General features: G+C 29.3%; 1 pseudogene; it reads right to left on the reverse strand.

Annotated features, from left to right (window-relative positions):
• Nucleotides 1–3,783: 3,783 nt before the first annotated feature.
• On the reverse strand, nucleotides 3,784–15,461 carry LOC136973543 (zinc finger protein 271-like; annotated as a pseudogene).
• Nucleotides 15,462–22,467: the final 7,006 nt, after the last annotated feature.

Raw genomic sequence — 22,467 nt, forward strand, 5'->3', positions numbered from 1 at the left:
CAAGAAGGCGTCAATTAACTACTACGGCCCGCGGAAAAAACGTAAAATTTATTCTGGCGCATGTTATAAAAAAGCTTGCTCACTCTAGACTAGATTTATAACTTAACCAAACTGATAGGAGTTTACTGGCATGTTTTTATGATAGTTCTGTATAGTTGACAGGAGTTTAAAAAAAATCCATTAAAATATTTGATATATTTATTCTGCGTTTATTCCGCTCTCCCATCTTATATTACTTACGGATTTCAATGTTAAACCGGTGATATTACGATTTAGAGTGTCCCATCTGTAAAAGGATGCAGAAAAAACGTGTACAATTTTAGTACAGTGTTAAAAAATTAACTGTTACTTTGGCAGCATCATTTACAACCAAATTTAATGAATGAGACGTACAATGGTACAAAAAAAAGCTTTAGAATTTATTTTCCTTAAATTTACGATTCATTTATCCGTTGTCATAAAAATTTGTCTTTCCACTGTACAGATATTCAGGTACAAAGTAACTGATTTCGACTTCATTTCTACTAAGAAGTAGTTAAATAATAAAGAAATTAGGGAATGGGGACATAAATAAAACCCTGCCGAAAAAGCCAGAATTTTACTTAAACAAAAGCGTAACCGAACCAATTACTAGCTCAGTACAGTGGGGAACTGATTTCCGTGTACACCTAGTACTGAAACGAATTACAGTAGTTAGAAAACAAATGACTATTAAGTTTAACATATTCACATATGGTGAGAAACGTTTAAAATTTACAACAGCCCTGTGGCGTCCTTTGAGATATACTAGTGACGCCACAAAAGAGGCATTTGACATTGACTGGTATCGGCACCCTCGGGATTTGTCATGCATGCAATCACTTTACACCTACCAAAATCGTCTCTGTTTCCATTCATGAGCCACTCGCAGGGAGCAATTTTAACTAAGTGGATTGTTTTAATATTTAAAAAGTAAAGAATATTTTATGTTATTTTTGTATACATTTCTTCGCAAAAGTATATTCATACAATTGAATATTTTGTACCAGGTATGTATAATTGTATATCCATCACAAATTTTATTTTACTAATTAAGTTTTAATAATTTTATTTTTAATTTTAGCCCTTATATTATGGCTAGCGATTTAGACTGTAATTGTGATATTGAAAATTTGCTTAAGAAAAGTTTTGGCTCAAGACCATATAATGAAAAAGTAAACATTATTAAAAGAGAAAGACCAACGCCTAAATTAAATGTAAGTACTTCAACAAAAAAATTTGTTCGATATTTTCACGATAAAATTTATCAAGACATAAAATGGCTTTGTGGATGGATAAAAATGCAAAAATTGTTTTGTTAGCTTTGCCTATTATTTTCAAATGAAATTAGTATGTAGAATAAGAATGGCTTTGACGATTTAAATAATTTGAGTAAAGCTAGATAGACACGAAAATCATTGGCCGGATGGCCGAGCGGTCAAGGTGACAGCCTACCGCTCTGGGGGACCCGGGATCGAATCCGAACGGTTCGAATAATCCCCAGGAATTTTTCGGGGGTGGTCTGTTCGGATATGTCGGGCCCCGTCCCTCACCACCCGGTCGCCCCATTGTGGGCCTGGCCGAACCCATAATGGGCCTACTAAAAGAGGCCCTCTTAGTGCCCACAGGGCGGAAAGAGTTAAAAAAAAAAAAAAAAAAAAAAAAGACACGAAAATCGTAAATGTCACATCAATTCTTTCGTAAAATTGAAGCAATTTGGAAATCAAAATAGAATAGAATTTAACATTAGTAAACAATATAAAATTAATATTGAAAATTATAACAAGATAGTTACGGCTAATAGATATATTGTATCTAAATTAATAGATATTACATGCTTTTTATCAAAGCAAGAATTGGCATTTAGAGGGCATAGGGAATGTATTGAATCTAATAACAGAGGTAATTATATTGAACTCGTTTCTTTATTAAGTACGTCAGATAATCAATTAAAAATGCATTTAGAGAAGTCTACAGTTTTTACTGGCTTATCGAACAAAATTCAAAATGAGCTCGTTAATTCGTTAAGAAACGTTGTATTGCAAGAAATTAAAAAAGAAATTGAAAACGCAAAATTTGTTGCTGCAATTGTAGATAAAACAACGGACATTAGCCACAGAGCCCAGATGTCGACTGTATTTCGTTACGTGAAAGAAAACGGTAACGTCGAAGAAAGGTTTGTGGGCTTTACTGATGTGAGTGAGAACAGAGACGCAAATTCGTTATTCACTCACATTAAGAGTTACTTAGACGAATTTCAATGCACTAAAAAATTAGTGGCACAAACATACGACGGTGCTGCCGTAATGGCCGGACAACATAATGGTGTCCGAGCCAAAATTAAAGAAATATCCAAACATGCTATTTTCGTACACTGTTATGCTAGCAGATTGAACCTAGTTTTCTCTAAATCTGTTGGATATATAAAAGAATGTAAAATATTTTTTCAAACTACGACTGGATTTTCTTCATTTTTTTCTAAATCTTTTAAAAGATCTCACGCCTTAGACCTAGCAGTCAATAAACGTTTTCCTTCAGCCACACCTATTAGATGGAATTACAATAGCAGGATTGTAAACTGCGTTATGGAGTATGAAGAAGAATTAAAACTTTTGTTGTTGAATATGGTTGAAAGTCCAGAACAATGGGATTCTAATACTACAATTGCTGCAAGAGGATTATACCATTATTTAATAGATTTTGATTTTCACTTTTTATTACTAGTTTTTCATCAAATATTTGCACATTCAGATATCCTTTTTGATATATTACAAAAAAAATTTTAATATAGCATATTGTATTACCAGAATAAATCACTTTATTGATTTTTTACGACAGAAAAGAAATCATTTTGATTTGATTTGAAACGCTTTGAAAAAAGATAAAACTTTTTTAGAAATTCAACCAAAAAGAGGAATGAAACATACTGATATTGAGTCTAAAAAGGATTTATATAGACGTCTGTTTTATGAAATAATGGATACATTGATACAAAATTGTATTGACAGATTTGCCGACATAAAATCTCTTGAATTTTTATCACTTTTAGATTTTAATAATTTTAAATATTATGAAAAACAATTTCCCGAAAAGAGTTTTAATGCTTTACGTAAATTTTATAAAGATTTTTTTGATTTATGTAAATTACGAATTACGAATTGCAATATTTATATTCGTGTCCGGACTATATTGGCAAGTCACTCTTAGACATAAAAAATATAATTAACGATGACCTAAACAAAGACGTACTAATAGAATTATATGGTTTAATATCATTAATTTTTACAATACCATCTACCAGTGCGTCTGTTGAGCGTAGATTTTCAACAATGAAGTGAATTCATACATTCGCCAGGAACACTCAGGACGTATTTTAAAGCAGACGTATACCGAGGTTTCACTGTACTTATGTGAAATGTCTGTTAAGTAATTATATTCAAATCTCCTTATCAAGTTAATTAATTAATCATTTACTGGTGCAACTACCCTATAATTAATACAGGCAAGTATCGATGGAACGACTTTTTATTCGAGAAAGTTTTGCATAAAGATATTTTAATTATATATTGAATATTGTAATGTTTTTTAGTTGAAACTTTTCGAATATTAGAAGAATATCATTTTAATTTATAATCAATTTTGTTTACATATTTCGATCATTATACATCAAAAGAAAAAAAAATTAATTCAAGTTCAAAATTTCAAAGTGTAAATATTCTAATGTAATTTTAGATCATAATTTAAAATAAATTTAGCTTGATATAATTAACATTCATATAGCTTTTGTCTGTTGTGGATCTGAAGGTGCCTAATTAAGCTTGACTTTATTGTAAACTTCTTTTTACACTCGTCACAAGTGTAGGGCTTTTCTCCAGTGTGGACCCGAAGGTGATGAATTAAGTAAATCTTTTGTGAAAACTTCTGTTTACACTCGTCACAAGTGTAAGGCTTTTCTCCAGTGTGGACCCGAAAATGTTTAATTAAGTTTGACTTTTCTGTAAACTTCTTTTTACACTCGTCACAAGTGTAAGGCTTTTCTCCAGTGTGGACCCGAAGGTGTTCAATTAAGCTGTGACTTTTCTGAAAACTTCTGTTTACACTCGTCACAAGTGTAAGGCTTTTCTCCAGTGTGGATCCGAAGAGTGTGTAATTAAGCTTCCTTTTTGTGTAAACTTCTTTTTACACTCGTCACAAGTGTAAGGCTTTTCTCCAGTGTGGACCCGAAGGTGTGCAATTAAGTTGCCTTTTGTGAAAACTTCTTTTTACACTCGTCACAAGTGTAAGGCTTTTCTCCAGTGTGGACCCGAAGGTGTTTAATTAAGTCTGACCTTTGTGTAAACTTCTTTTTACACTCGTCACAAGTGTAAGGCTTTTCTCCTGTATGGAATTCTTTCATGAGTTTGCAAATTTTGTTTAGTTTTGAAATTTTTTTTACAATGTTTACATGAAAATTTCTTTTCGTTCTTTTTTCCTGCAATTAAAAAAATTGTTTTTAAATAATATTTTATCCATGTATAACAGAAAGTTCCTTAAATAATAAAAATAATTAAAATCAATAATAATAGTAAATTAAATAATAATAGTTTTATATCTAAAGGCGAATTTCTTCATAAAAACACAAAAGAGTAATTTTAGAGATAACAAAGTTCAACCATAAATCTATTATGTTACTAATATTTTCAACAACAGCTAATCAGGAATGACATTAAAGTAAACAATTTCTGTAAAACATTGTCCACGTGTATTTATATCTTCATGAATTCTTTTCATATCCTTGCAGCGGATTTCCCGCTTCTTTTATATTTTTAAACGAAGAGCACTGATGTAAATAAAGAGGTATCTAATACACAATTTTGTTATAATCTTGGACAACATTTTCTTCAAAACTTCATTCAATGTTTCATCCAAAGAACGTCTGAAAGTAATAACAACGTACATGAAATTACTTGCATAAAATATAATTTTACATTAATTTAACATTAAAATGTATTATTCGTATTCTTATTCATTCTTATTCTTAAATGTAAACTTATGTAATATGTAAGATTCAGATGATAAGGATATTGTATGTTTAAAAGCCTTGTGTTACGTATACTTCCCTCATGAATCGTTCTCGTAAGAGGAACTCGTAATGTTGGAACGTGTAAAATACAAATTCTTAAGAGTAAATCATTGATTTCATTCTTCCGAAAATCGAATTTCGTTCTTCTCCTTTTTAGTTTCTGTTTCCTATATTTTCAGGGTGAAGATCAGCTAAATAAAAAAATAAATATATAAAATAAAACGATCTGAAATATCAGAAAAATTCATTTTCAATGTATATTGTACAGTGAATAAAATTTCTATTCTCTACGCTAAATTTTTAAAAATATATATATTCTATTTCTAAATTATTCGACATTTACCGATTAACAGTTTACGCATTTACAAAATAAAAATAAATTTTTTAGTAATTTATTTTAGAAATTTTAACTTCAATAACATTTAAAACTGCTTGAAAAATTTCGTGTAATCGAAAGATGTACCAAGTTAATTAATCTAACTGCTTAATACTAACGATCTTAAAAAATTAAATATCCATTTTTTATTTAAATTATCTCTCTTGGGTACTCATCGAAATTTATCGTAACAATAATTCGGTTCTAAGAATGAAACGTTTGTATGTAATAAGTTATACAATATTTTATAAATGTTTTATACTTAATACAATTACTAAATAGTTGTAAAATTGGGAGTTTCTTCTATAACTTATATAAGTCATTATTATGTATTATCATTCAATTATATACTCGTGTTTCAATGAATATGATTAAAATAAGTAATATGATGTTTACACATCTAATTCTTTTTCGCAAAGTTGGAAAATAATTTTTTTAAAAGTTTAATTTTCTTTCAAAGAACAACTGAAATATCACAAGCAATGAAAAAATTCTGCGACGAGTTTCGGAAACATTTAGTAGCGCCATCTGTTACGATATTTTATTAAAAATAATTTTTTGACTTCTAATTACTATAAAGTAACATAAAAAACGTTTTTAAGGTAGGCTAGGTTTAATTAAAAAATTCAAAATGCTAATAACGAGTAAAATCGTCATTATTCGTGACCCTTACTCAAGATATGACACACGATTAACCCGTCGTCACGCGCGTGCGCAGTCAAATCGAAATCACGCGCGCTCGGTCAATTCGGCACCAATTTAAAAAATTAATTAATAAAAATTTAGCGTCGAAAAACGGATATTTTTACTTTAATTCAGTTTATTAATATGTTTGTTATCGAATTCAGTCAAAAAAGTTTTAATTGCATCATAATTTACTGATGATTTTAATTTTTTAATATTAGAAGGTAATTAGCATAAATTAGAAAGTGTCGTGTTTCATCTTCGCTCCCGTTCAAGTTTATTGCTCTAGACACGCGCCGATGTTTGTTTTTACTTCTACTGGTGATTAGGCTTTTATTTCAACCTCATCCGTTTTGGTTACAGAAGATGGGGAGACGGGCGTCACGTGATCGCTTACCTCATATTTTATTACAGAAATTACCTTACCTTGAAAGTTTTATTTTTTTTCTCGATTTTAATTATTACTAACTATCTGTTTTTGATGGATTCTCATACTTATATGTGTTATAAAGTTGCAGATATTTTTTTTATTTAGTTTTACACATTTATGTTTTTTTCTTAGATTTTTATATATAAAATATACAAAAATTCAAATATTTATTAAAAGTTATCAGAAATGCTAAACTGTAAGTACAGTGTGTTTTACAATACTATTGCGAACAGATATCGTCAATTATTTTGTAAACATATTTATAATTTTAATTTTTATAAATTATTTAAATTGATGCGACGCGCTCAGAATTAATTAATTACTGTCGCGCGTTACTTAAGATGGCGGTGGAACTCGATTCAATTACTTCTTTATTTCAGATGTTAATTAGAGTGTGTTATTTTAATATAATATTAAATAGTGTATGTTTATTATAATTAATAAATCTATATAAGAATAATATATATTAATTACTGACTGTATTTAAAAAATAAAAAACGGAACAAAAATATAATAGAAAAAAAAATGTTTATACAATACCAAAATGTTTTTTACATCTATTCTACTTTTAATACAAAATTTATATAAATACTAATTAAGATAAACAGCATAAATTGGTAATACAAAAAATTATATTATATATTATTTATTTATACATTTAAATATTATTCATTTCTATTATTCGTTTATACATTTTACATTATACAATGCTAAAACTTTATGTACATCTTGTATTGCAAGAATTATAATTAGCGTGTGCAAAAAAGTTAATTTTTTTATTTTCTACGTTAGGCATAAGGAGTTGCTTTCACTGATTTAGCAGACAGGACCTTTTGGATGCAGTATCCAACAAATGAACAACTTTTATTGATATATATATCAATAAATTTCGTTCATTTGTTGGATACTCTATCCAAAAGATCCTGTTTGCAAGTCCGTGAAAGCAACCCCTTATGCTTAACCCAGAAAATAAAAAAAAATACAAAAAAATAGGTAATATAGAAAATGAATACGTTCATATAGTGTTAACTTTCTAATTGTGTTCTTCCTCTCAGGGAAATGTTGTGATGGTGTCATAAAACTTTATAAAATAATTAAAAAATACCATTGTAAGAAATTAAATTATTTCCGGTCAAATTTCAGTTTATTAGAAGTAATTCACTTTGAAATAACGCGATTATAAACAAAGAACAAATTTACTTGTTTTCTTTTCTCAAAAAACGTAAAAATTTAAAAATAAATTGATAAATAACACTAAAGAAAATAATTCCATTAAGTCTGAATGAAATACAAATATCTAACAGAATTATGGGTCAACGTTTCATATTTATTAGTGATGTAACGAATAGTAAATTCGGCCTCAGCCGAATACCGAATATTCGGTCAGCAGCGTGGCCGAATGGCCGAATATTCGGCAAAACTATTCAGCTTAATTAACGAACGTACGAAAATTTGCGCGCAAACCGCATTATGGCAAAGATCGCGCACCCTGCTCTCTATTGGCCCGCTGTCACTACGATTTTCTCTTCCAGTAGGTCTAAATTATTTAAATTAATTAATTAAATTATAATTATTAAAGTTAATATGAGATGGAGCCTAACGTCTACCTCTAGTGCCAAATTGCTTTATAATTTATGTAATAGCCGTAAATAGCCCGATATGATTTGGCAGTTGTTAGTATTTGGATGTAACTTATAATTTATAAGTTATTTTATTTGTCATCGATTCTTTTAATTCTTTAAGCACTAAAATTTTGTTTTTACTATGTATTTGTAGACTGAATAGTACCCTAAGAATATACTGTAGTGGGGACATATGGTCTAGTTTCTCCCCAGTTGTGGAACAGTTCAAATATATTATTGGGGGGTTTCTATTTGTGAAGTTTTGTAATATTTTGTTGCTATTGATTTTGTCAATAATTTTAAAATTGACATGATTTCAACTGTTATCTTTTGTATATAATGAGAAATGCTCATTCTTTGCTTTATATATAAATAAATTATATATTAGTTACTCATCTTCTAGAAATAGATAAATAATTCTTTCATTAAATACGATAAGTTTCAATAAAACGTTTCGAAAATCATTTTAAAATATCGTAAAAATATTAAAATATGCGCGAATACGAATATAACATTATTAACTAAACAATGACATTAATGCCCGATACATTCTAACCTACACACCATCAATGCCATAAGATATCGGGCTAGATAAGGGCTATATTATTTAATTACGAAATAATTTAGTACTAGAGTTCGATGCTATTTCTTCTTAACTTTAATAATTATAATTTAATGTTCAGCATTAATAAAAGTTACTAAAATGATTAATTTACTGTGTTTTTGTTATTTTTTACTCCTGTTTTTACGTATTCGGTATTCGGCCGAATAGCGAAAAATAGGCCGAATAGGCCGAATACCGGGTAGTAACCGAATATTCGTTACATCACTAATTTTTATTATAAAGAAATCGCTACTACTCACAAAACAGGTTACTTTTTACCTTGTTTATGGAGATTCTTTCACTGTAATTTAAGCTGGCTTCATTCTGAAGTTCCTTTTTTTTCACTATTATTTATTAGAAAAGATAAATTTCATTATTCTTTATTCCCGAGTATTCTTCAATCTGGAAAAAGAAAGAAAAATACACCTCGTCTACACAGAGTGAGTGCCTTAACACTAGACTATCACTACACTTAACACTAACACTCGTCAACTTCCTGTTTCTTTTGTTACCTTTCTACACGTAGTCTAAATCCTTTCTAAGAATAAATTCCTGAACAAGAAGGGAACCCCTAGCGAGGACAACCCTGATTAAGAAAGTTTCCATACATTTTTCAAAGTGGGCGATAACGCCCCCTTGTAGGTACTGGAGGCTTTCAGGGGAGCAGTAGAAGGCTCAAAAGAAATTAGGGGGCATTAAGGAAATCTAGAGGGGCCATGGCAGACAAATTCTATGTATAAAAATCTGACTATAATATATATAAAATGTTGACATTCTATATATTTTGTATTTTTTATTGAAGATCACAACCTGAATATTTCTAACACGTTGACTTAAGTTCATTCATGCTATAATATATTATAGTAACATTATTGCATAATATAATTTGAACGTTTTCGATAATTATAAATGTACAATACAACAATTAGTATTAATAACTCTGCTTCTTGACCTTAACTTATTAGTCAACGTATTTTCGATTTATATTTTCGGGCTTACCAAACACAGCAATCGAGGTATTTCAGAACAATTTATTACACTTTGCTAATTATAAAATTTATTACAATTGTAAATAATCGTATACTCGATTGCTGAGTATGATAAATCCTAAAATATAAATTACAACAACTTTCGTTTATGTCAGAATTACGTATTCCATTAAGCTGAATGAAATATAAATATCTAACAGAATGATGGGTCAATATTTCATTTTTATTGTTAATTAAGTAGTATTAAATCTATGGAATATCTACTATTGTAATGAAACGTTTATTTCTATATTAGAAATGTTTAAGTAAACTTTCCTTTCATGACAGTGTCTAACCGTTAGAGCTAAAAACTAGAATTATGGATGTAAAAAATAAGGAAATCGCTACTACTCACAAAAGGGGTCACTTTTCACCTTGCTTCTGGTAATTTTTTCACTGTAATATTAGCTGACTTCATTCTAAAGTTCCTTTTTTTCTTCACTTTTATTTATTAGACAAGACAAACTCCATTATTCTTTATTCCAGAGTCTTCTTCAATCTAAAAACAAAAAAAAATAGACCTCGTCTGCACAAGGTACCACTCGCCTTACCACTAGACTATTCTCTTTGTCTACTTCCTGTTTCTTTTGTTTCCTTTCCACACGTGATCTAAATCCTTTCCAAGAATAAATTTCTGAACAAGAAGGGAACCCTTCAGCGTTGAGAACCCTAATTAAGGAAGTATCCTTACATTTAGAGAATAGGGTCTGCTTTTACAAGACAGAGGAAAATTTGTTAAAATTCTAGATTTGTAAGGCAACTTTAATTAAAAAGTTGAAGAAATTCAAGAAATTTACTGAAAATTTACCTGCGGCCGAGAATGTGCTATGTTAATTTACATATAGGGAAAATCGACTGTTTTCAATACGTGCATCTGTTTCAGATAAACTGATTCGTTAACAAGGAAACGGCCAGACGTTCGGTTTTGTTAGCGAACAAAGCGCACGAGAAAATTGCCCACAAAATTAAGAATCTATATATATAACCCATTTAACAGGTGTCCATCCTTCCTTCCGTATCCGTCTGTCTCGTAACCGTTTGATAACCGACACTAGAGGCGCCCCTATTGTGTGTCATATTTCAAACATTCAAATTAAATTAACAATTTTAATTATTATTTAAATTAACAATATAAATTATTATTATTCATTTGGCCAATACATTATTATTTGGTCAATATAACAATATAAATAATTCAGTATATTTGTAATAGGAATTTATTACTGTCACGGAATGCCTGTAATGTTCACTAGGGGGCAAATAACGAAAAATCGGATAGATTTGAATCGCTACGATAAAACGATAAGTGAAATAGTTAAGCTAATATCTATATATATAACCCATTGAACGCGTGCATGTCCGACCGTCCGTCCACAGTTCGGAATATGAACTGTGTACAGTCAAACCTACTAAAAAGACCTTTTATAAGAGGCGAAATGCATATGGGAAGTTTGTTAAAGTAAATAAAAAGTTTTCTCTGCAAGTTGATTTCCTTTTACCTTTTTAACTGTAATCTTTTTTATTCATTGTTAACACAATGTTTTAGAAAATTTTTTAATTATACAATATCCATAAGTCAGAATGGGAAGAAAAATATATTTTTTTCGTATAATTTAAGAGTAAAGCGTAAGAAGAATAGAAAGTCTGACTCCATCGTTTTTTATAATTATTTTGGAATATATCCACATTGATAATTTAGTCCAAAGATGAATTGTACGTAGGTTAATTAGATGAGCGATAACCGTTTATTATTAACGGGCTCGTTTGATCTTTACTTCTAATTGGATAATAGAACGTGACTGGGGTGACTATAAAAAGATATATTTTTTTTTTAAATTGACACGACGAGGGCAATAATTTGTAAAGTTTAAATTGAATGAAATTTACAATACGTTATTTACCAAAATATTTAAAAATGCAATCTGCACGTGCCTCTTTTGCCAGTTCTTAGCCACGATTCGTGAATGAAAAATAAAATTCAAGAAAAAGTTTATATTAAGATAATAATAGTTAAACTATTTCTAAGTTTAAAATTCGTTAGACATTTAAATTTCAAAAATCGTTAGTATTGGGCAGTTACATTAATTAACATCGTACAGTAATTGATTATACAAAATTTTTTAATATAACAGAGGCTTCAAGCGCGCAGTTTTAAATGCTATTACCGGAAAAGATAAGCAACTTCTGCTCCATTTTTCATTTTGATGAGGAAATTTAACAGTTTTTATTAAATATTTTTAAGTTAACTCTAATTAACTCATTAATTTTAATTTAAGATGCATTGTTATTTAATTCAAATGAAACTTTGACTTTAAATGACACTAGCAGTTGAGCCCGGGCAAAAAGTAACAACAACAACAACAAAGGTTAAGATAAATTAGCTTATTTCATACTTGTAATCATTCTATTATATTATGTTATAGTATTTCCTTTATATTTAGAAAGGTTTATCGCACCGAGTGACCAATCTAACACATTTAAAAAACTTTTTATAAATTGTGTACAGCAAACGAATAATAAAAAATCCTTACATAAGATCATTTTTGAAGTTACATAAATCAAACACTAATATAACAAATATTAATACGAAAAAAATATATAGAGTTTGGTTATTTTAGCCTCCCATTGTCACGTTTATCGCGATACTCGGACGGTCCTAAATAGCACAATCTCATTGATCAAGTAGACACCAATTGAAAATATATCTTAAAAAATTTAAGATATCATATATTTTTTTTAAATGTTAACTTTAAGAAACTGTACCATTCGCAGTTGGATATCAAATAATAATCTACCAACCAATCAAATTTCGCCAAAAACGGATCAGATGTTTTAACCCATCTTCCTCGAAAATATTTTATGCTTGCCGGTAACCTTGTATTATACAATTTTCCTATTCGAATGCCACCTACAGCCTTGTCTGATAGAAAGAAGAGGCCGTTATGGAAAAAAGTCGAAGTAATTCGACCAAAAGTAATCGTTGACTTCCTCCCAGAAGAGAGAATTATCAATGTAATCGTTTGCAATAACAAAACGTAGTTTTATTCCAATTTAGACTTATTATTTTTAAAATACTTTTAAACAGCTTTTCAGAACATTTTTGAAAAAATTAAAGTTGCTCTACTCAAATCATAGATGGGATGATTTCATGGAGTGCGATTTGGTGTTTCTATGTTATCATTATCTTTCGAAGTTTACTGCGATAAATTTTTATTACGTGGATCCATACGTTTTGCGTTGATTGTAGTGGATATTTTAAGGCGTAAAGTTTACTGTGAATTAGTTCTAAATTCAGAAAGAAAAGTTGAAAATAATTTATTTTTCGACAATTAGCGAGAACTGATCTTTGGTTATAATACTTGGATATAAGTGGAAGTATGTATTATTGGACTACTAATTTATTTGTGCATATAATTATCTAGTTGTAGTTTCGAAACATTTATGTTTTTTAGTATTTATAAGCGTGTTATTTACATGTCTATTAATTTAGTGCTAAAACGTAGAACTACATCAAAGACCGATTAGAAATTTTTAGAAAAACTTATACTCTAACAATTTGTTTCGATTATTATGGTTAGTGTTCATGTGTATCGTTGTACTGTAAATTACTTCGTTTTACTATCTTAGAGAAAGTAGGTCGTACTGTACATTGGATTGCCTACGTAGACTGTTGCTTTTTCACAGTGAAGCGGACCCTCTCAGTGAAGTGTGTTTTAGGGAAGTTGTGCTTTTTTTTCTGATGCATGCCAATGATGAATATTGTTTTCAAAATTAAATATTTGTCAATGACGATCTCATATGTAATAAATTTGAAAGATGTATATAAAAATATTCTTACATTTTTTTATTGTTGTGTTGTTTCTTAAAATTTAATTTATTTAAATTTATTATATGTAGGCCTAAATTAAGTTTATTTACCAAATGCTAATATTTTAAACCGCTTTGATATTTCGGTGTAAGTTTAACAACGAATATTAAAATTTTAAATAAAAGATATACTGAAATTTTCTTTTGTTTACGATGATTACGTCAATTCTACAGAATGTAGAACACGAGACGACCTTCACCCACATTTCAGTCTGGGGGAAAAGCCACCAGGCGTCGTAGTTGTAAACATAACAACCGTTTCGTCATCTATTGTCATAGATGAAATTCGTTAACTGTCAATTACATTTTCTTGAATTTGATTCGCAGGTTGGAAAAATCGTCATAAATTAAATGCCTAAAACTTTAAAATATTATATAAAATTCAAAATAAATTCAAAACTTTTGAAAAAATCGTAACGGATGGAAAATCACAAAAGAATTTAATATAAATTTGAAAAAAAAAATTTTAGCAAAAAATTAAGGATAAAAAAATTCATATATAAAAAATTATGTGACAATAAAGAAAGATTTTTTCTTTACTAGACGTAACTGTTTAAAAATTTTGTTTTCCTAAACGGAAACGAAAAAAACACGTGGGAAAATTCTTAAAAAATTTCGCACGCTTATCTTCCACAACTAAGTGGTAGCGCCACGTCTGACTGTTCCACTGTTAAGAGGTTAAGAACTATTTAAAATAGTTTTTTCTTCCTCTACAATGAGAAAAAATAATTTTATTTGCAAGTCCAAAGCATTTTTCTTAAGAAGGGTTCTTAGTTTCGCAGCTCTAAGGTTGCTAAATTCGCCGAACACATCATTCCTTGGTTCATGATTCACAGCCTGAAAAAATTTAAAAAAAATAATCTTAAATGAAAAGGCAGATCAAGTTTTCAGTCTTATATTATTTATTTAACAGTCTTCATTTTATTTGTGTAATATTTATACTGTAGTATCAGTTACAAAAGTGAACACTTAAAATTATTGAGATTTTTTACTTGTTCTCTCTGAGCTTTAAACTTTAAATAAATAAATTATATATTTTGAAGTAACTTACATTCATTGTAGATTCGTAGAAATTTGGTTTTTCCTTTCCTGCATTTTTCATTTATTCATTTTTTTTTATTTTTATATGGCTGTGAACTATCAAACATGACTGGTGATAATGAAAGCATTTCATTATTATGTACTGGTACATTGATATTTATATCGATAATGCTGTCTGTTTCTGCCATGCAGCCAGAAGTGGATGGTTGTGTATCATTTAACTACGAATAAAAATAGGCTATATTTAATTTTTATTTACTTCAATATATAAAATATATATAACTTATATAATTACATCGTATGACGATAATGGTGACATCGTTTTCTTGTAAAAATTTAAAGGAAAACTAAAGAAAGACCAATGCTCCAACGCTGGCTTATATAACTCATTCTCACCTCACCCACTTCACTTGCTGTCCTCTACTTTTTTTTTTTCTATTCTAAGAAACGTCGTTCTCAGATGGTAGAACTTTTTACTTAGTTATTTAGCTATATTTAAAACAATATTGTCGTTACCAAACTAAAGACAATCAACATTTTATATCCAGAAATCTAAAAATGGTACTTACAATCAATGCCGAGACTTTCACTTATCTCACGCCATGCCTGCGCTCTTTTATCCTTTCTTCGATAAAACGAAGAATTAAAACTCTGCAGGCATTCGTGAGGCTGAAATAGCTCCATTAATCTTGATTCTGGTAAACTCTCCATTATCTTGCTTTCCGCCATTATTTTCTAACTACACTATTTTCAATGTTGCAACCGTATAACGTGGCAAATCGACGTTTGCTGATTGGATGCACGTTTGCAATCGGCGCGAATAGAACAAACTTTTTGTTTCTAGTTGCAGTTGCAGTTGCTTGGTGTTTACTAGTTAACGAGATCAGTCGTCGCGGTTGCAATCGCCAGCTGGCTGGAAATCGCATGGTGTGACCAGGGCTTTATGGGTCCACTTTTTGAATTATATAATGCAGTCTTAATTATATATTGCAGGAGTGGCCAACAAGTCGATCGCGAAGCCAATTTTGGTCGATCGCTCGCGATGTCTTGATTTAATGTGTTACACTTGTAACTGAACGCGACACGTAACGCGCAAAAGCAAAAATATGCATGCAGTTATGACTGGAGTCGTAGAAAACTGCCACTTAGCTTGAATATTTGACTCTGTCATACGGTAGTTTCTTTTCTTTAGTATTAACAATATAATTTATCCACGGCAACAACGTTGAGTTTCAATTTTTCTTGTTTAAAATGTAAGTACTTATCTATATATAAGTAGTAGTGGTTTGGGCCATACGAATCACAAAATTAATTTTCTACTTACAATAAGGCAAAGTTTCTATATTAATTATTAAATGTTTTTACAAATTTGAATTAAATTAATTTTTTAATTATAAATATGACACATACTGATCACAGAATTGAATAAAATCAATTTTATTTTAACAATTCTATTCGACAAATTTTTATTTCTAATCTTAATTTAATTTACTCAATAAATTTTCATATCAATCGAGAAAATAATTAATTTAAAACCATAATTTCAAAAAATTAATTCTGGTATTGATGATAAAACTGAAACTCGACAAATTTTTATTTGTGGTCTTAATTTAATTTACTGACAAATTTTTGATCTGAAAAATTAATTTTGTGATCTGAAATAATTCTATTCGACAAATTTTCATTTCTAATCTTAATTTAATTTACTCAATAAATTTTATAATAAACATCAATCGAGAAAATAATTAATTTAAAAACATAATTTCAAAAAATTATTTGTGATCTTAATTTAATTTAATTGACAAATTTTAATTAAATTATCTCTGCAACTTAATTTTATATTAAAAGAAATCTTAAAAATTAATTTTGTGATCAAAGCTTCCAAATATTGTTAAAATAAAATTGATTTTATTCAATTCTGTGATCAGTATGTGTCATATTTATAATTAAAAAATTAATTTAATTCAAATTTGTAAAAACATTTAATAATTAATACAGAAACTTTGCCTTATTGTAATTAGAAAATTAATTTTGTGATCAGTATGGCCCAAACCACTACTACTTATATATAGATAACGTAATGTACATGTCTGTAAACTAGAAAATGTGTCTCGTTGTCTGCCTTCAGGCATACATTATATTGTTATCGATTGCCATGAAACTTTGGGAAATGATGTTTAATACACTCCCGCGAAGGTTTGTGGCATATGTGAAAATCACCATTTCCCCTCTTTCAAAAATATATATATATATGGATTAAGGCTGTTTATGTTCAACAGATAACGCTAAACTTCCGACGACCTAAGTTTGCTTTTCTGTGAGAATGGACTAAAGCAGATCATTTTCTATCTATCTATATAAATAAAATATAACGTTCGTTTGTTCCTACCGATTCCTTTGAAATTTTGACACAACGTTGCATTCGAATACGCACGTGTTTTTATATAATATACATGTCGAAATTCCCCCTACTGGGGGGAGATAGACAAGATTAAGGCTTACCGTGAACAACTCCGCTTCTATTTATTTTATTTTACATGCGGTTTTTTGCGTTTTTAATTGCGTTTTAATAGGTTACATCAACAGAAAATACAGTAAAAAGGGATTTTTCGATATTCCCCAGCGGGGAAAGGGACAGGATTAAGGCTTACCGTGAAGAACTCGGCTTCTATTTATTCTATTTTACATGCGGTTTTTTGCGTTTTTAATTGCGTTTTAATAGGTTACGTCAACAGAATATACACAAAAAAGGATTTTTTCGATATTCCCCAGCGGGGAGAAAGACAGGATTAAGGCTTACTGTGAAGAACTCGGCTTCTATTTATTCTACTTTACATGCGGTTTTTTGTGTTTTTAATTGCGTTTTAATAAGTTACATCAACAGAAAATACACTAAAAAGGGATTTTTCGATATTCCCCAGCGGGAGAGGGACAGGATTAAGGCTTACTGTGAAGAACTCGGCATTCTATTTATTCTATTGAAACGACACTTTGAAATGTTTTCCCGATGAAAATTAATAATAGATAATAAAGTTTCAGTAAAAATAATAAAATGTAAATTGAATTTTATTATAACAAGTTTGCTTGAATTTCCTTTTTTCTGAAATCGCAGCAACGCGCGACGGGTAAGCTAGTTCTTTATATTTTAAATTAAATTGTGGCGTTTCTTACCTATCCTTTTACTTGATAAGTGAGCGCTTTCCGCAACAGACCTCTATATTTTTGAATACAGGTCAACGGAGAAAAATATCCCAATATCACCAAATGCAGCGAATATATTTATTCTCGTTTCGGAACTACATACCTGTGTGAATTGGCATTTTCATACTTAACGTTAACGAAAACTAAACATTATTCTGTTCTGACCTAAGACCCATTATTATTATCTTTGTCAGGATATGCTCCTAATTATGTTTCCTTGGTTATAGATGTGCAAACTCAATCCTCCCATTAATGTTAACGTAATAAAATAAATTCTAAATCTGTCTTTATGTGCAGCTAATTCGAATTAATAAATATTGTTAATAATTACTCATGTTGTTTTAATTTTTCTGGACGTGAGTTTTTCTTCTCGTTAAATAATTACGTTGTTTATAACGTAGATAGTTCTACAGAATGTTTCAGTACGAAGTGCACTCCCGCGAACTATTGATAGATTAGCAAAAAATAAGTTTAAAACTCTTCTATCATTCCTCCATGATAAATTTCCCTGGCCAAAAAAAATCGCGAAAGTAAAATCTTATAATCAAATTATCAGCCGTGCTATGCATTTTTATAACAACTTTTTCATATTTACGAACAGACAGTACGACAACTTATACAATGTAATTGACAAAAAAATTAAATTATATTTTAAGTTAATAAAAATTTATCTTAAAAAAGTGTCAAAAAATCGACTTTTTTAGGTACCGCCTGTATGGAATGAACTAGCAGCTACAAATATCAAAAGTTGGGTCTGGAAATTTATTTTTTTTATGAGCCTATATCTCGAAAACTTAATATGTGATTTAAAAAATAAGAAATAGTTTTGAGCATATATTTTGCTTATCTACCTATAGCTCGCGGAGTGCACCTCGTACTGCAACACAGTACATAAACATGGAATGTATTTCACACCTCCCCTTGCCACTTCTACTCTGCCTATCACAACAAGTCGATCGCGAAACATTTTTAAGATAAAAAGTAGATCTTATGTACACAAAACTTGGCCACCCCTGATACATTAAATACTGTAATGTTTCTTAGTTAAAACTTTTCAGAAATTCAAAAAACATCATTTTAATTTAAAACAAAGTTTGCTTACATCTTTCGATTATTGTACATCAATAGAAATTAAAAATAATATTTCATTAAAATTTCTGTGTGAATATATTGATGTACTTGGCTTCGATTTAATATCGCTGAACATAATTAACATCGTTATGGCTTTCGTATATTGTGAATTTGAAGATGTTTAATTAAGTTTCCTTTTTGTGAAAACTTCTTTTTACACTCGTCACAACTGTAAGGCTTTTCTCCTGTATGGATTTTTTTATGAGTTTGCAAACTTTGTTTAGTTGTAAACTTCTTTTTACACTCGTCACAAGTGTAAGGCTTTTCTCCAGTGTGAATCCGAAGGTGTGCAATTAAGCTTCCCTTTTGTGAAACTTTTTTTTACACTCGTCACAAGTGTAAGGCTTTTCTCCTGTATGGATTTTTTCATGAATTTGCAAACTTTGTTTAGTTGTGAAACTTCTGTTCACACTCATCACAACTGTAAGGCTTTTCTCCAGTGTGGACCCGAAGTGTTAAATTAAGTCTGACTTTTGTGAAAACTTCTTTTACATTCGTCACAACTGTAAGGCTTTTCTCCAGTGTGGACCCGAAGGTGTGCAATTAAGCTCCTTTTGTGAAAACTTCTTTTTACACTCATCACAACTGTAAGGCTTTTCTCCAGTGTGGACCCGAAGGTGTGCAATTAAGCTTCCCTTTTGTGAAAACTTCATTTTTACACTCATCACAACTGTAAGGCTTTTCTCCAGTGTGGACCCGAAGGTGTGCAATTAAGCTTCCCTTGTGTGAAAACTTCTTTTTACACTCGTCACAACTATAAAACTTTTCTCCAGTGTGGATCCGACAGTGTGCAATTAAGTCTGACTTTTGTGAAAACTTCTTTTTACATTCGTCACAATTGTAAGGCTTTTCTCCTGTATGAATTCTTTCATGAATTTGCAAATATTGTTTAGTTTTGAAATTCTTCTTGCAGTGTTTACATAAATATTTTTTTTGGTTCCATTTCTCTGCAATTAAAAAACTTGTTTTTAAATAATATTTTATCCATGTATAACAGAAAGTTTCTTAAATAAAAACAATAATTAAATTAATAACAGTACTTAGATATAAAAAGTATTATATAATTATCATAAAATTTCTGCATCAAACACAAAACAGTAATTTTAAAGACAATAAAATTTGATTATAAATATATTATGTTATTAATGTATTCAAGAACAGCTAATCAGGCTAACATATTAAACTAAACAATTTCTGTAAAACATTTTAAAAGTGTATTTATATTTTTATGTATTTTCTTTTTGTATCATTGCAGTGGGTCTCCCGCTTCTTTTATATTTTTAAATGAAGAGCACTGATGTAAATAAAGCAGTATATTTAATATAGAATTTTGTTATAAACTTGGACAATATTTTATTCGAAGTTTCGTCCAATATATGTTTCATCCAAAGAACGTCTGAAAGTAAAAACAACATACATGAAATAAATTCTATAAAATTTATATTTATATGGATTTTAACTTTAATATGTATTATTCATATAAAAAGAATATTGTATTTTTAAAAGCCTTGTGTTAAGTATACTTCCCTCATAACTGGTTCTCGATAAGAGAAATTCATAACATACGCAAGTGTAAAATACAAATTCTTAAAAGTGAATCATGGACTTTATTCTTGCGAAATTGAATTTGTTCTTCTTTTTAGTTTCTGTTTTCTGTATTTTCAGGGTGAAGATCAGCTAAATGGAAAAAATAAAACGATTTCAAATATCACACAAATTGATTTTCAATGTAGTTTTATATTATATTAAAATTTCTATTCACTACACTATATTGTTTAAAATATATAAACTCTATTTTTAAATTACTTGACATTTATAGCTGAACAGATTTACATTTACTAAAATACCTATATACTTTTCAGAAATCTATTTTGTTAATTTTAAATTTTTTGTGATAAATGTCACTTGTGAGATTTTAAAAATTGTCATAGATAAGTCTATATGAAAAATATTTATACGGAATGTAAAGGGTACGTAAAATATAACTGTAAATTGGAATAAAACTGTTTTATTATTGTGAACGTTTACATTGACTAACTACTTTATAATATGAAACAGAATAAAAGATTATGATACTTCAAGTTTGTAATATTTTTAGTCAACTGCAAATTTAACATCTTTGGCTCTGTTGGTCGCACTGTGAACAATTGACACAAGCTTTTCCTTAAACATGATAGTGGAAGTGTTATGGTTTGGGCATGGATGACAACCTAAGCAAATAGAAGACGTGTTTAATGATGACAATATGCATGAAGAATGTAGATATATTCATTAGAAAATGTGAAAACGTCCGTTGAAATACGACGTATCTCGAATATCTTACATTTTCATCATAATAATCATCCCAAACACAAGACTTGTAAAGTGGCTGCTGTACTGTTGCCAAAAAATGAATGAGTTACAGACAAACTATAAACCAAAATGTAATCAAATATTTATAAAAGAAGTTAAAAACGAAAAACGGAGAGTCAAAAATTACTTAAAAACATGAACTGAAAACAACCTTAAAACAACAATGATCAGAAAATTGGTGGACACCACAGAAATCCTATTAATGGACCATCACTGCCAAAATGGTTGAAAGCTGTGTTGAAAAAAAAGACAATCCAACAAGTTATTGAAATATTCAATCTTTTGGTATAACTAAATTTTAAATTGAAGTAAATGTGATCTGTTTCATGACTATTGTTACGTAGATTTTATTTCTCTACTTTTCTGTTCTAAGATGGAATTCTTAAGTGAAATAAATTTGTTATAATACTTGTTGATCTTACACACGAAATAATAAAACAGATTTATATATTATATAAATATATATCCAGAAATTGAAAGTTCTAATTACATTTGTTTCTTTATTCGCCAAATGACTCTGAGTTACTGCATATTTCGAAATGAATTACGAAAAGAAAAATATAAAATGATAATTAAAAAATAAATATCAAAAGAAATAATAAAATCTTAAACATTAAAAATTAAGAGGTTTGCCTAAAATTGTTATTCTTATTTTAAACTTGTATATTTTCTCAGAAAAATTATCTCAATATTTAAAATAATGAAAATAAATGACTTTAACTTATTTCGTATAAAGACAAAGTTACATTTTTCCGAGATTTTACCGTACAAAGACAAATTAAATGACAATGCATTTTAAACTGGATGTAACGAGTTAGAGTCAAGTTGAAAGTATTTAATAAACAGTTTAAAAACTGTTAAATTTCGTTTTAAACTAAAAAATAAAATGTAGCAAAGAGTTGCGTTTCTTTTCTGTCAATAAAGCTTAGTTCACACTGAACGCGATTCGCTGGCGAAAGCGAAAAACAGAGCGAATAACACGTCAGACATGACGTCGTTTCCGGCGAATTTTACCATTTCGCGAATCGGTTCAAAGTTCGGAAGCGTCGAG

The sequence above is a fragment of the Centruroides vittatus genome, unplaced genomic scaffold (assembly GCF_030686945.1).
Source record: "Centruroides vittatus isolate TY-2023 unplaced genomic scaffold, ASM3068694v2 contig_3196, whole genome shotgun sequence".
Taxonomy (NCBI): domain Eukaryota; kingdom Metazoa; phylum Arthropoda; class Arachnida; order Scorpiones; family Buthidae; genus Centruroides; species Centruroides vittatus.